The sequence below is a fragment of the Pinus tabuliformis genome, chromosome 1_2, assembly GCF_031772625.1.
Source record: "Pinus tabuliformis cultivar Carrire ecotype Pingquan chromosome 1_2, CPIR1, whole genome shotgun sequence".
NCBI classification, from domain to species: domain Eukaryota; kingdom Viridiplantae; phylum Streptophyta; class Pinopsida; order Pinales; family Pinaceae; genus Pinus; species Pinus tabuliformis.
The window spans coordinates 31,734,499-31,751,613 of record NC_142298.1 but is presented as its reverse complement, the minus strand read 5'-3'; positions in this window follow the sequence as shown (position 1 = coordinate 31,751,613).

Genomic DNA, 17,115 nt, shown 5'->3' with positions numbered 1-17,115 from the left:
CTTTTTCTTAGTAAAATTTTCCATAGAGTCAGTCAAATAAAAGAAGAATTTCGTCAGATATTTGTGATTGCTGGTTTAAGGTGGCCTTGAGCATCTATCACTTTCTTACCATGACTTCATTTGCTTATTTTTCACTGCTACAACTCAATACATAGCCTGTTGACCGAATGAAAGCAGATGATATAGTTTCTTCTTACTTCTTATCCACTAACATTAGAGTTAAAGATGAGTAAGCAACAATTTATTCTCTCTGTGAGTAATAAATCTAAATTCAGAACCAATCCTCCCTTTGGACTATGAAGAAGTCGCTGGAAAAAATGAAAACATTACCAGATAGCTAAATTTAGAGATAGTCATTTGTTTACCTCAAATGGGTACCAAAAAAAATACAAAAGAAAACTCTAGCTCAAAATATTTCAATGTTTGAATTGATCTAGTTCACCCATGCCATCACACTTTCCTATACACAACCATTTGATCCATGTCTTGGTAGAAATTCCTTGCTTCCAACATGTAATCCCACATTTTCCCAAATAAATCCACAAAATGCAATAAAAATCAAGGGAAACAAATACTTATTCTGCAACCACATAATTCTTTCAAAAAAGACAGCGAACCTATTATCTAGTCACTAGGAGCTCTTCTTCAACATCAGAAATTAGATGTGCCTTTATCCACCAAAGCAAAGACAGTAATAGATACATACTCAGAGACATAAACAGATACATTCACAGCTATATCGACAGTAAAAATAGAACATACATAGACAGGTACAGGTTAAGCAGTCCATTCTTATTTAGACTCTTTTCATCCAGTAACATACCACTCAAAGAGGTGGAGAATTGTGCATTCTTCCTTTCTATAGTACATAACCACGTCATTGTATTCCTATTATAGGTTCTTCCACCTTTTACTACCATCTAGGAAGGCAAGACTTCGTATTCGTATAGATAAGCAACACCCAATATTAACATACAGTAGGAGCCTAGTTTTAAGCCTTAGCATGACCTCAACCTTTATATACTTCTCTTTGGGCCTGAGAAATGGTGATGCTTTGGCTCCTAGGCACAAATCCAGAAGTACCCGGTTTACCCACCCTCAGCTTGGTAATAAACAAAGGAAAACACATTCGAGGCAGAGAAAATGATAGAGCCTCTTCCTTTTCCATATGAAGATCCGAATCGTTCTGTACCTGTGGTAGGTGACCATATAGTCTATTATTGGGCATCCGAGCGAGCATCAGCAAAGGTTACATCATAAGAAGAATCATCCGAGCAAGCAAGGGAAAAGCCAACAAAGTAAATAACAGTAAAGGAAAAGGCAGGAGCAGATCTGAAGCAAGCAGTTTTTGTTGATTCCGTTCGAGCAGACCCAACTGCGGGAGATCCAATTGGTTGCGTTTAACCCGTATAAGTAGAACTGGCATCAAAGTTAGTATCATGACCAGGTCAGGGAAGGAACCAAACTAGTTCAGTTATTCCTCCTCTATCCCATTTCAGGGTAGCACTCGTAATAATTACCTATTGGGCGCATTGCGTACTTACTAAGTCAAATGAACCTATTTGGTGCCTAGAGGTGGCTCGGGATAGTCATTGTCCCGAAAGGTTATGTTTATGATGAAACCACCTGTACAGTAGATAGCCTACACACTTGAAACAATGGAAGCAGATCCCATTGAAGCACCACCTGCATCATCCTTGCCATATATCTGTCCAATAACTAGTGCTACAGCTAGATCAAGGTAAATAGGCCGTCAAAAAGGAAGGTCTAAGTGGAGACTTTCTCTACACAGATGCAACCTATGCACATGTATCCACTCCTGGATTTGATGGAACTGCATCTTGGTCTAGAAGGTACGCTAGGTGAAGCGTTGGTGGGGAAGTTGCTTCTTTGACCAGATCAAATGCAACTGCGGGTGATGCCCTTGGTTATCAATATAAAACCATAAGGGATACAGGAAATAGTGCTCGAAGAAGTTGTCAATCTAGAAGTTGTCCATTCACTAGTTATAGAACGGGAATTCAATCTCCATTTCACTTTGGTACTTTCTTTGGTTCTTTTGGTTCTAGGTCAAAAATTACATGATCAGTCGCTGGTTATGGGTCAATAGATTCCACTACATAGCAAGGTGGCTATGGCCCTAGATTTTGATCTGCTTATTAAACTTGGTCAACTGAATCTGAAGCTATAATTGTCTCGGATGATGCTAAAACTACTTCTTTTTTTTATTTGTCCCCTTATGTTTCTTCAATTGGACCAGACAATTTGAGCTGAACCAATTTTCGTGGCTTATTGTAGATCACACATTTTATCTTAATCTTTTTCTTAGTAAAATTTTCCATAGAGTCAGTCAAATAAAAGAAGAATTTCGTCAGATATTTGTGATTGCTAGTTTAAGGTGGCCTTGAGCATCTATCACTTTCTTACCATGACTTCATTTGCTTATTTTTCACTGCTACAACTCAATACATAGCCTGTTGACCGAATGAAAGCAGATGATATAGTTTCTTCTTACTTCTTATCCACTAACATTAGAGGTAAAGATGAGTAAGCAACAATTTATTCTCTCTGTGAGTAATAAATCTAAATTCAGAACCAATCCTCCCTTTGGACTATGAAGAAGTCTGTGGAAAAAATGAAAACATTACCAGATAGCTAAATTTAGAGATAGTCATTTGTTTACCTCAAATGGGTACCAAAAAAAATACAAAAGAAAACTCTAGCTCAAAATATATCAATGTTTGAATTGATCTAGTTCACCCATGCCATCACACTTTTCTATACACAACCATTTGATCCATGTCTTGGTATAAATTCATTGCTTCCAACATGTAATCCCACATTTTCCCAAATAAATCCACAAAATGCAATAAAAATCAAGGGAAACAAATACTTATTCTGCAACCACATAATTCTTTCAAAAAAGACAACGAACCTATTATCTAGTGTAAAGTGACATCAGTTTCGAATACGTTGAAGAATTTCCACAAAAAAGCATATGGATAGGCTTCCTGTGGCCAAAAGACGTTCGATTGAAGATGAAATTGAAGATGGCTTGAGCTTCTTAGATTTCTTTTCATCCAAATAAGAAGAAGAGGAGTCATGGATTTTTGTATTTGTAAAGAGGATCTTTCTATCCAAGATGGTAATTTGGTCTATCCCTTAGCGGAAAGGCCACTCAAATCCCCTCTCAACCCTGAACATGAAGTCCTCCCTTGAGGAAACACTGAGCAAGGGGATTTGTAAGGGCTTGACTAGCAAATTCCAAGGCTCTCATCTTAGGTTAGGAACAACATATCCAATGTTAGGTTAGGAAAGGGACTATAATTGACTTGATTGATTATCTCCTTCTCTAAGTCAGCCATATTCCTGATTATTTCTCCATCATTTCCTTATCTTCTAAAGCACTAGTTTCAACCCATCCATAGTGAGGCCCATCAATTCAATCCCCTCATCCAACCTGAGCAAGTAATCGCTTAAGGTCTCAATTTCAATATCTTATCAACTGGCTCTAATGTGTCTTCTTTCACTGGTCTTAGTCCTACTATATGGCTTAATTAAAGTTATAAGGGATATATGGGCATCCGATAGCCTCACATTCCTTTCCTCTATGGTGGTTTTGGTTCTATGGGTTAAAAGCTACCTTTCCGGGCTTGTCGATTCAAATTAGGAAAAATAGAGCCTCATGGTACCATGCTTTTTAGCGGTAACTGTAGACTGAGAAATCTATTTATTGCTGTAATAAATCTCATGTAACTCAAGTCATTTTCAACCAAATACATCCATGGAATTAGTACTATTAGCTTCCACTCAATACTGTTATTATTGATAACAAGTTCAAACTATAGGCCCTTAGTCATATGATACACATTAGTAACCATAATGATCACCATTACTTAAGAAAACTTTTTATTTATTGGAGTCCCTGTTATATTTTGGTACACAACATTTCCAGGATACTAGCTATTAATATTCATTTTAAGCTTCTTCTTTTTTTGGTATTTATATACCCTACATCGTCTTGTATTTTACGTATGTACTGCAAAATCCTAGTACCTAAGGTATAAAATTTTTCTTATATGGTTGCATATACATTTGAATCTCAAAGATATGTGTGAAAACTTAGTTTTGAGATAACATGAACCTAAGAATACCTGGTATTCTTGATTCATAGTTTAGGTTCTTGCATTATTATTTTATTTATATTCTCATGGAATTTCTTGTGGAATCTATGAGCTAGTCCCATTTGGAATCATCTGTTGCATTTTAATTTCAACTACGGAAGTGTTGTAGGAAATTTTTTGTAGGGGACTATGTTAAAAGACCAAGATGAAAAGCTCGACCTGTAGTGGTTTTCAAAATTTCGAGAATGAAGATTTTTATAGAAGAGAAATGTGAATTACTGATAGGATAATTGAGGTATTTTTTCATTTTACTTATCCATTGTGTCCAGAGGAATTTTTTTTATAGTGTTTTTGTAATGATTCCACACTCTATAAGGAAATTTGTGACCACTAGCTATGATGTTTAATCAAAACATCACAACCACCAGTGACTACGATGTTTTAGTTTGTTTCTAGAGTAGATGCAATGGCCACATATTTTCCTACAAAAGTCATGATAAACCTTTGTTAGTATTAAGGCTAAGATCACAAGTTTTATGTGGTCACAAATTGTATGGTGTAGTATCCCCATGAAGGAATGAAATGACCAATTAAGCTCATTGCAAAGACATAAAGGAAGATACGATTGAGGGTTGGAATCAAGTTGGCACACTGAATTAAATTTAAAGGAATTCTTGGGAAAACAAGAGTTGGAGATAGACCTCTCAATTGTAATGAATGAATGAGAATCTGTGATTGGTTTTGATAATAGGTCAATCCACAAAAATGTCGATGAATTTATATGTTAAGGAAGGAGATTAATCAACACAGTTTTAAACGGAGTCTCTGCAACACCAGAACCATAATCCAAAGAAAATTTGGGATGTTTGAAGAAGGGAGATCAAAAAGGAAAAGTAATCCCTATTGGTTTGGACTCATAAAAAAACAACATAGATCTGCATTAGACAACAAAGGAATGAATAGAGCTCTGTATCACAAACTCTAACAATGAGTCCTCAAAATTGTGTGATATGTAATGACATTAGATATGACACCAGGTTGTTTGAAAATTTTTAAATAAAAAAAACATTATCATGCTCACCTTCTTGGTGTTGGTTGCAAAAAATGAAGCTGCAGGTGAAGACGATGGGGCGAGTAGATAATGCACTTCACATCAACCATGCCCTTGTTAAGAATTTTGGCCCTATATACATTCTTGATGTAGTCATGAAGGCTTAGGTAGTCACCTATAGGGCATTAATGGGGTTTGGGATATTCGAGGTCCTATTTCTCATTGCCTCCCTCGGACATAGTTGCAGTTACGTTGCACAACGTTCAAGGGTGACTCGAAGTGAAGCTTCGTCTTGAGGTGGTGCCTCTTGGCTGCTACATCCAAGGCCATTGTGATGTCTCCACGTTGATAAACCTCCTACCCCATGGGTGCTCTTCCTTCTCTCCTGTAATCAGAGATGGAAGAGAAAGACCCCAAACACTCTACTCAAACCCTAAACCCCTCGGATTGAAGACTTTGTGATTAATTCAAGAAACTTAGAAAAGCACAGAAGACAAAATGATTTAAGTCCATAATTTTTTTTAACACAAAAGGGCTTAAGGCAAAAGGATAATTTTAATATGAAAAGCGTTAAAAAAAAGAAAAAAAGATTAAGTCAAGCTGCTTTTAAAAGAACTTAAGACAAAATGATAATTGTAAGAAAAAATGGCTTAAGACAAAATGATCTTAAGATGAAATTATCATTTCGTCTTAAATAAATGTCTTAAACACCCCTTTTATGTAGTAGTTTTAGCATAACAATCATATGTAATCGACCAGTGGAAGTTCTCATGAACAACAGTAAGTAAATTAATGGTATCATTGCAAATAAACCCTCTTCTTTAACTACTAATCATGTTATAACAACACTTTCTGAATCAATAATGTTCCCAATACCACCGAGCTACAATTTTTTTTTCGATTATGTATATATTCGCTAGCTCTTAGTTTTGCAAATGCAAAATCAGCTCTCACTATTGTAACTGTGAAATCTATTACACACATTATTTGTTAATAAATAAAAATTAAAGATACCAAAGCTATAATTTATGAAAACCAATGCACATACACATCGAAGCTACAAAATCATATCATCCATTTATTACACATCTCGTTTGTATGTTTCTATATATTCTTTACAATAATGGTAGCTAAATCATAGTCTGTAGATAATAGTTCTCTCTACAAAAAGAACATGTCAAATATGGCTATTACAAAACTACAAGGACGCATGGCTGGTTCCCACTACTCAGTTGTTATCATCTTTTAATTATAAATAACCTGACACATAGATTTGAGAAAGCTCAAAGATGCATGTTGTTTGACCAACTATTGCAAATTGCTTCACTCTCTTATTTTCCTACCTAAATAAAGTTTGGTTAAAAAATGAATGGCATTTTTAAAAAATTCCATGAACTTAGGAAAAATGTGTCACGTAAAATGGGAATACGCAGAGAAAATATGAAAAGTAGCGAGTATGTACGGAGAAGGAAAGATGAAAAAAGACAACAACACTTCTGCGCATTCACAAGTTTCGCACAACTTTTGTCCATTTCTCCTATCCTCTACAATTTTGCAATTAGTAATTAGCTTAACTTATAATAATACAATTAAAAAATATGAAATTTTTATTTCCTTGCAAGAATTAAATTAATTACCTATTTATTGTAGACTCTGCTAGAGAACAAATAAAAAAGTATATCATTACAAATTATAAGAAAATAGATAAAATTTACAAAAGTGTGTTGTATTGCATTTATAACTATCTATGAACTTTATTGCTTCAAAACGAAAGCATATATAATTTGCAGTGTTACAATCCCTCGAAGTATAATGAAGCATGAATTGCATCATGGACTCCAGTATGAATGAGAAATATGAAGAAGACATTGTTGAAGAGGTAAATTTGTCCAAATGTGATCTAATATTATCTTATTCCTAGAAATAAAATTCTTTTTTATTTCTTGTAACTGCTCGCACTACATATTATAATAGTTGTTCACTTCTTTCGATATTTGAATTAATTTCAATATTCAAAACTCCGATAAGTATAAAAAGTAATCACCAATTGTGAATTGTATTCTTTCTATTGCTATTCCTTCAATGAATGCATAAATAGATACAAGTGGAACAACATGTATACATTTATTATACAAGTGTAGGGGACTATGTTAAAAGACCAAGATGAAAAGCTCGACCTGTAGTGGTTTTCAAAATTTCGAGAATGAAGATTTTCATAGAAGAGAAATGTGAATTACTGATAGGATAATCGAGGTATTTTTTCGTTTTACTTATCCATTGTGTCCAGAGGAATTTTTTTTATAGTGTTTTTGTAATGATTCCACACTCTATAAGGAAATTTGTGACCACTAGCTATGATGTTTAATCAAAACATCACAACCACCAGTGACTACGATGTTTTAGTTTGTTTCTAGAGTAGATGCAATGGCCACATATTTTCCTACAAAAGTCATGATAAACCTTTGGTAGTATTAAGGCTAAGATCACAAGTTTTATGTGGTCACAAATTGTATGGTGTAGTATCCCCATGAAGGAATGAAATGACCAATTAAGCTCATTGCAAAGACATAAAGGAAGATACGATTGAGGGTTGGAATCAAGTTGGCACACTGAATTAAATTTAAAGGAATTCTTGGGTAAAAAAGAGTTGGAGACAGACCTCTCAATTGTAATGAATGAATGAGAATCTGTGATTGGTTTTGATAATAGGTCAATCCTCAAAAATGTCGATGAATTTATATGTTAAGGAAGGAGCTTAATCAACACAGTTTTAAACGGAGTCTCTGCAACACCAGAACCATAATCCAAAGAAAATTTGGGATGTTTGAAGAAGGGAGATCAAAAAGGAAAAGTAATCCTTATTGGTTTGGACTCATAAAAAAAGAACATAGATCTGCATTAGACAACAAAGGAATGAATAGAGCTCTGTATCACAAACTCTAACAATGAGTCCTCAAAATTGTGTGATATGTAATGACATTAGATATGACACCAGGTTGTTTGAAAATTTTTAAATAAAAAAAACATTATCATGCTCACCTTCTTGGTGTTGGTTGCAAAAAATGAAGCTGCAGGTGAAGACGATGGGGCGAGTAGATAATGCACTTCACATCAACCATGCCCTTGTTAAGAATTTTGGCCCTATATACATTCTTGATGTAGTCATGAAGGCTTAGGTAGTCACCTATAGGGCATTAATGGGGTTTGGGATATTCGAGGTCCTATTTCTCATTGCCTCCCTCGGACATAGTTGCAGTTACGTTGCACAACGTTCAAGGGTGACTCGAAGTGAAGCTTCGTCTTGAGGTGGTGCCTCTTGGCTGCTACATCCAAGGCCATTGTGATGTCTCCACGTTGATAAACCTCCTACCCCATGGGTGCTCTTCCTTCTCTCCTGTAATCAGAGATGGAAGAGAAAGACCCCAAACACTCTACTCAAACCCTAAACCCCTCGGATTGAAGACTTTGTGATTAATTCAAGAAACTTTGAAAAGCACAGAAGACAAAATGATTTAAGTCCATAATTTTTTTTAACACAAAAGGGCTTAAGGAAAAAGGATAATTTTAATATGAAAAGCGTTTAAAAAAAGAAAAAAATGATTAAGTCAAGCTGCTTTTAAAAGAACTTAAGACAAAATGATAATTGTAAGAAAAAATGGCTTAAGACAAAATGATCTTAAGATGAAATTATCATTTCGTCTTAAATAAATTTCTTAAACACCCCTTTTATGTAGTAGTGTTAGCATAACAATCATATGTAATCGACCAGTGGAAGTTCTCATGAACAACAGTAAGTAAATTAATGGTATCATTGCAAATAAACCCTCTTCTTTAACTACTAATCATGTTATAAAAACACTTTCTGAATCAATAATGTTCCCAATACCACCGACCTACAATTTTTTTTTCGATTATGTATATATTCGCTAGCTCTTAGTTTTGCAAATGCAAAATCAGCTCTCACTATTGTAACTGTGAAATCTATTACGCACATTATTTGTTAATAAATAAAAATTAAAGATACCAAAGCTATAATTTATGAAAACCAATGCACATACACATCGAAGCTACAAAATCATATCATCCATTTATTACACATCTCGTTTGTATGTTTCTATATATTCTTTACAATAATGGTAGCTAAATCATAGGCTGTAGATAATAGTTCTCTCTACAAAAAGAGCATGTCAAATATGGCTATTACAAAACTACAAGGACGCATGGCTGGTTCCCACTACTCAGTTGTTATCATCTTTTAATTATAAATAACCTGACACATAGATTTGAGAAAGCTCAAAGATGCATGTTGTTTGACCAACTATTGCAAATTGCTTCACTCTCTTATTTTCCTACCTAAATAAAGTTTGGTTAAAAAATGAATGGCATTTTTAAAAAATTCCATGAACTTAGGAAAAATGTGTCACGTAAAATGGGAATACGCAGAGAAAATATGAAAAGTAGCGAGTATGTACGGAGAAGGAAAGATGAAAAAAGACAACAACACTTCTGCGCATTCACAAGTTTCGCACAACTTTTGTCCATTTCTCCTATCCTCTACAATTTTGCAATTAGGAATTAGCTTAACTTATAATAATACAATTAAAAAATATGAAATTGTTATTTCCTTGCAAGAATTAAATTAATTACCTATTTATTGTAGACTCTGCTAGAGAACAAATAAAAAAGTATATCATTACAAATTATAAGAAAATAGATAAAATTTACAAAAGTGTGTTGTATTGCATTTATAACTATCTATGAACTTTATTGCTTCAAAACGAAAGCATATATAATTTGCAGTGTTACAATCCCTCAAAGTATAATGAAGCATGAATTGCAACATGGACTCCAGTATGAATGAGAAATATGAAGAAGACATTGTTGAAGAGGTAAATTTTTCCAAATGTGATCTAATATTATCTTATTCCTAGAAATAAAATTCTTTTTTATTTCTTGTAACTGCTCGCACTACATATTATAATAGTTGTTCACTTCTTTCGATATTTGAATTAATTTCAATATTCAAAACTCCGATAAGTATAAAAAGTAATCACCAATTGTGAATTGTATTCTTTCTATTGCTATTCCTTCAATGAATGCATAAATAGATACAAGTGGAACAACATATACATTTATTATGCATATACAAAATGGGAAATATACTTCCTACAAAACAACTTTGATTTTTTTATTGTAAATGTTTTCGTTGATATGATTTATATGTTTTCTTGTATGCAAGTACGTACCCCATGAAGACAATTTGATATGTTGAAATTGAATTTACGAAATTCAGTATTAGATAGTAGAAATTTTAAATCATTTCCTAGATACAGAGAATCATAACATTCATTAAATCTTCATCACACACAATGCCATTGACATGAGTATGTGTACTTCATGTATTCAAACGTGCAATCGTTAAAGTTTTCACACTTCCTATTATATTTTCTATGTACCCTAATTTCCATGATGCTTCAGTTCCTAAGAGTTTCGTTTCTTCTGATACTTTATTATTTACACAAAAGTTCTTCTATGTTATTTTTTTAAGAATAAACAATGATCCCATCATTCTAATATGCCGATATCCCACTTGGGTCAAATGCAAGCCCATTCAACATTAAACCCCATGATCAGTGAATTGTTCTAGCACAAACTAGTTGTATAAGAATTTTTTACTATAAGTGTAAATCTCTTGCTATTATGTCAACGACTTTGAAACATGCAATATTGAAGTCTAATCAGATGAAACATTTTTTTCATACAATTCATGATACTTGTTTCTTTAAAGGTTACTGATATCTAGATTTAGGAATTATATCCATAACACATGAACATCATTGTTATTTTTCCTATATGTTTTTAATATTCCATCAACACCATTAATAAAGCTATCTTTTGTATTATACTTCCTTTCATTGGCTCAACAATAACATTCCATTTGATAAGTATTCTTGATGATAATCTCATTGTCTTCTCATATGAAATAAATCCTATTTCCTTATTTTGAGTTTCATCGTTTGCATCAAGAACTATTAGCTCTCCATTTACACGTGACATTTTTTTTTTGTTATGCTTATGTACATCCTTCTTTTTGTAAAATAGGTATGGAAACAAAGGATCCATTGTTGTAGGCCTATAGCACTTATCGTTTGTATAATTTTATGTCTTCATTAGATTGTTGAGTCACTCACTTTTTGTTAAGGATTTGAACATACTTATTATATTTTTAACACATTATTGTATGCAATTCGTAGCATTTGACTTTCTCTTTCCAGAAACCGTATATTAGTTTCTTCCCTGCTAAAATTAGTTTCCCAAAAAGACAAGAATCTTTGATCGGTTGTGCTTGGAACAAGTCACCTGAAAATATTACATCAATATTTCCAAAATAAGCCAATGGAGTATGCTTAATTTCGCATAAGTTTTTAGCAATGTGGTATAATAATGTTGAACCTATCAAAGATGCCTTAATAATTAACATAACACGAAGTTGTTCAGAATGTTTTGTCAATGCGTCTAATTTTTCACTTTTAAGCAAAATTTATTCTAATTTATTAAATGGTAAATGGAATGTATAATGCAATGTTAGACCACCTGCATTGAAAGTTTCCTTCCCTATATATGTAGTGATAATTCCTCTCAATTGTTTTGGGTCATATCTGAACATGTTGTTGTACAAATGAATTAGAGATTAGAATAGTGTTATAATCGTAAACATTTTTCTAATGCACACAGCACTTGTTACAAGTACGTACAATGGGCCATTTGGATTTTTTTCTCATCCACTATTTGTTTCACTATGTTTTCCTAGTATGGGTCAAGAATTCTCATCTTTTTATAGAATTCTATTTCTTCTAATACTTGTCATTGTTTTACAAGTTGATAAGGCCTCTCAACAATTGTTTTTTCATTTATAACCTTTTGCAAAGATTGAAAATATCAGTTGATATCATATTCATGATAACAATTTTCTTCAGATGTAGGCAAATTTATTTCAAGCAATTCACGATCTTTGTTTTCAAGCTCAACAACTATGCTATCAATATCAACCCATAATGTCATTGTTTTTTTCTCATTATATTTTATGATTTTCTCAAATCAGAAATATGAATTCTCCCAACTCAAATATTGTTCTTTAAATATGTTCTTGTCAATACGATATGGGACATACAACATTAATAATTCTCAGCAATAGTTATCAACATCAATATTTTTATTATACTTTGCATACCTTATAACATATGGTCTATCAAAGACACCACTTTTTTTTTAGTGTATAACATGATGCAAATTCCACTAAACATACATGTTTAATGTTATATGGTCATTGCACATAACCATCGATAATTAGTAAACATGGTATGTTTTCATAATCATTGAGTTCATGTTCTATGTCTTTTGGATTCTTTAGTAAAAATGTTTAATCATCTATCACTGAAGTATTAATAAATATACATTTTCTTGAACTAGTATTCAGTGGCATTAACAACACTATCTATACAACTTGTTGTGTAGACATTTTCTATAAGTTCAATAAAGATTTTCCAAGTCATGCAATTGTTTCTATGATATTACCATCATTTTTTTGACACTCACTTTTCTCACGTTTAAACATTGATGTCATTGTTTTATCTAACTTTTTCATATACAAACTACAATAAGTAGTTGTACCATATGAGTCAATTAAAAGTTTAGCATCAGTATTTTCACCCCATATACCACTGATCAACCTCCATTCATCTTCCTAATTTTTCAATATTATATTCCTCTTCTCCATAAGATTGAATATTTCCTTCTTAGACTCTTTGCAAAATAACTCTGAATCCGAAGGGTCCATCAGATCCTTAATTTTGCTGCTCGATAATAGTTCCTTCCACATGGCCTTTTTACGCGTGTTGATCCAAGATCCGACAACATTTTTGATCTTTCTAGTTTATATGTTACCTTTTCCATATGCTTATCCAAGTCAAAATATAAAGGATGCATCCATGGTTCGCGCACAAGCTCTGAAAATTCTATGTCTTTCGACCACATATTCTTAGCACCACTCCATTCGAGAAATATCATGGCACGGTCAAAGATTCCTATATGAAAGGATGATGATGGAAATCGATTGATCCTCTCGATTAGATAAAAGCGCACCATAGAGTTAAAATTGTTTCATGAATTATTTAAACTTAATCAAATTTTACTTTTAACCATCTTAAAGATGACATCGGTTGATTTAACATCAAAGCTAACCTCCACTTAAAATATAACCTAATTTGAGAAAAAAGATCGATTACTGGGACTAAAGGAATTATGTGAATATGGGTTTGATTGGATTTGTTTTGCATGTAGATGACAAAGGAATTTACTATTTGATCTACTTGTGAAGCACTCATATTAGCCTTGCAGAATTACCAAGCATATGAAATTTTCCCACGAGTCGTGTTTGTCTTGCAAATTTGCATAGTCATCATGTTAATCGTCTTTGGAAAACAAATAAATTAGATGAATAAAATCAACACAGACTTTGGCGAACAAATAAATTGGTTGAATAAAATCCATAGAGACTTTGGCGAACAAGGAAATTGGATGAATAAAATCGACATAGTAATCATGAACATAGAAACGAGAATTAAATCGATTGTTTCACACAAAAAGTGGGGACAAAGGTTGTTTCTTCCAATGAGATTGGCCTATCCATCATTTGCAACTCTTCTTCATTTACCATCTGGGGGAACACATTAGCCATGACCATTTGATCAACTATATTTTTTTCATTTGGTTGGGACTTGAAAAAATTAAGAACTTCTTTCTGAATGTCATGCTGTGATGAGAGAATCTTACTGTCTCCGTCTCTTATGTACCATATGGAGTTTGCACTCTTTATTTTGGAGGCCACCCCGTGAAAGAAACAGGTTTTCTTGTCATCGTCATGAATCCAACACATTCTACTTTCTAACCTCCATTCATCTTCTTGACTTTTCGATATTTTATTCCTCTTTTCCATAATATTGAATATTTCCTTCTTAGACTCCTTGGAAAAGAAATCTGGATCCGAAGGGCTAGATCCTTAATTTCCTACTCGATAATAGTTCCTTCCACATGGCCTCTTTAGGCTCACAGATCCAACATCTGACAACCTTTTTTTATCTTCTTAGTTTATAACTTACCTTCTCCATCTGCTTATCGAGGTCGAAATATAAAGGATGCATCCATGATTTGCGCACCAGCCCTGAAATTTATAGGTATTTCAACCATGTATGTTTGAATTTGAAAGGCAGGGCCTTTGTATCCTTAGTAATAATGCATTTGATAAATACCATATGACGGTCAAAGATTCATATTGTTGGAGAATATGATTCCAGCCACTGACTAGGTTTCATAGACATCCAGCAAATTGTCATAGTTAGTTGAGATTATTCCAGTTATCTTGAATTCAGTTTCGTCTTACTGCAGTCATTGATTGCCAATGTATCTTATGTAAATTTATTTAACTGTTTGAGAATATTAAGAAGAGAAATCCTCTTCTCCACGATAGTTTTAATTTCTTGTCATTGTATTAGACCTTCAGGTCACATAAGACTCTAGAAAGAGAAACAGAGATCAAGAATTCGAGGAGGAGAAGAGGCCTCCGTTGTTTTGAAAAAGATAGTGGCGTGAAGTCCATTCTGTGAAGAGGATAAATAAGATCGTTATCTCCCCCTAAATTGAAAGAGAAAGAAGAAATAAGTTTTAAGTTTTTTCTTTAATTTCTTTTTAGTGATCAACGCACTCCTCCCTAGTGAACAAGTGTGTTGACCCTGCCAAACTTACGATTTTCTCAACTTCCATGTTTCAACGTAGCGGTTGTCTATTGAGAAGAGCACTGAAATCATAACATTTGAGGCACGAGGTTTGTTTCAAGGTTAAAAATTGTGTAATGGAGTACATTCAGTGTAAAAGGCACTCTTATGTTCCATTGAGTAAAAAGGGTATTATTCCTAAAGGTTTTTTTATATAAAAAAAAATCATTCTCTTATATTAAAAGGGCTTCATTCAGGGTTATTTTTTAAAGAGGGCTTTTGGAAAAAAAAACAACAACCATTCGAGTTGGTTGTGGGTATTATAACATTTAAAGAATGGGTTTATGATAGTTTCTATGAATGAAGCATTGTTTTTTAGAGAAATTGTATATCCATTTTTTTGTCGAAGCTTAGAAAAATAGAAGCTACAACAAAGATGTTTTTACTACAAAAAACCATATTTTCTGTCAGTCAGTTTTCTTATTGAGATGCAGTTGGGGAACCCTAAAAAAGGGGAAATCCAAGATGCTAAAAAAGTCAAGCAACAACTAGAGATGCATGAAGGTTTTTTGAAAGGATTGGAAGTGAAGAGGCAAAATTATGCTTTCACATTAAAATACATAAAATAATTTGTAGATGAAAACATTCATCCCTTGATTTCATATGCCAAGACAACCAAGGAGTCTTGGGACACCCTTGAGAGGAGTTTTGGTGTAAAGTGGAGCATTGAAGTTGAAGATGAAATTTTTGTTGAATCCCACTGTGCTAAGTCGCAAGTGGATGATAATTGTGATAAATTTGTAGAAGTAGAGAAGGAGCACATAGATACCCATCAATCCCACGTGCGCAGCCACAAGTGGATGACAATTTGGTGATTCCAACAACATAACTTGCTGATGACAACTTGGTCAATCCAACGAGAGAGCTTGTTGATGAAAATTTGGTGAATCGAGCAAGAGATCTTGCTGATGACAGTGCACCTACCATTGGAGTAGGCAATACTATGGTAAATCCATCAATTAATATTGTTGATGTAAAACTTGATGAATATTTGTTGAGTAAAGATGAGTGGTTGCAGATGATGTAATAAAACCATCATATTGACATGATGCTATTTGGTGAGATAATCCCTCTTGAATCTGGAAAATAAGTGCAAGATAACATGTCTGCAACAACACACGTTAGTACAGAAGTGGAAGAGATAAAGACAAAGCTAGAGAAAGAGGTAGAGCTAGAGGAAAAGAAGGAAGCCCACAAGGAGAAAACATAGACAGAGGCAGAAGAAGAGCTAGAACTGCAACAAGATAAAACTCTCATTACAAAGCATAAGGAACAAAACCAAAGTGGTTCTGCAAATATTTTTAACTATAGCATTGATTTCAATGTGCAAGTATACAGATCGATTATGAAGAAGAGTTAAATTTCACTTGCAACACCATGTCTAGATGAAGTCTGCATAGAGGTTGCAACAATGAACCTTAAAGACAACTTTGATGATGACAATATTAATGAATTTTTCAAGTATGGAGTCATAAAGAGATGAAATTGTATTATGGAGTTATGTTGCAGCAAAAGATGGACGATGAAAGGAACACTACAAAAGATGACATGTGGCAATAGTGCACATAGGCGTTGTTTTTTGAAGAAGTCCAAGACATACATAGACAACCTTGAACAATGGAAGACCTGCATTAGGAAATGAAGAAACTAAGTTTTAAAGTATAAGGAAGAAGAGAAGATGAAAAGTAAATGTAGTTGAGGTCAATTTTTTCAATTACAAGTCTGGCTAAGACATAGACCACTAGGCATCTTAATTAAACATTTATGTGGACTTTTGTGTGCTTCAAATTAAAGGGGAGTGTTGGAGAATTTAATTGCAATCACTTAATAGGTGTCATAGTCGTCCATCTAAGTGTCACAGTTAGTTGAGATTACTACATTTATCTTGAATTCAGTTGAGTCTTACTACATTCATTTATTGTTGATGTCTTCAATATAATCTCATTGAATTGTTTGAGAATATTATTGTTGATTTCTTCAATATAATCTTATTATTATTTAACTGTTTGGGAATATTAAATAAAACAATCATGTTAGTTTTCATTTCTTATCACCTATATGAAAGGATGACTGCAATTGATTGAACCTGATCTCGATTAAATAAGAGTGC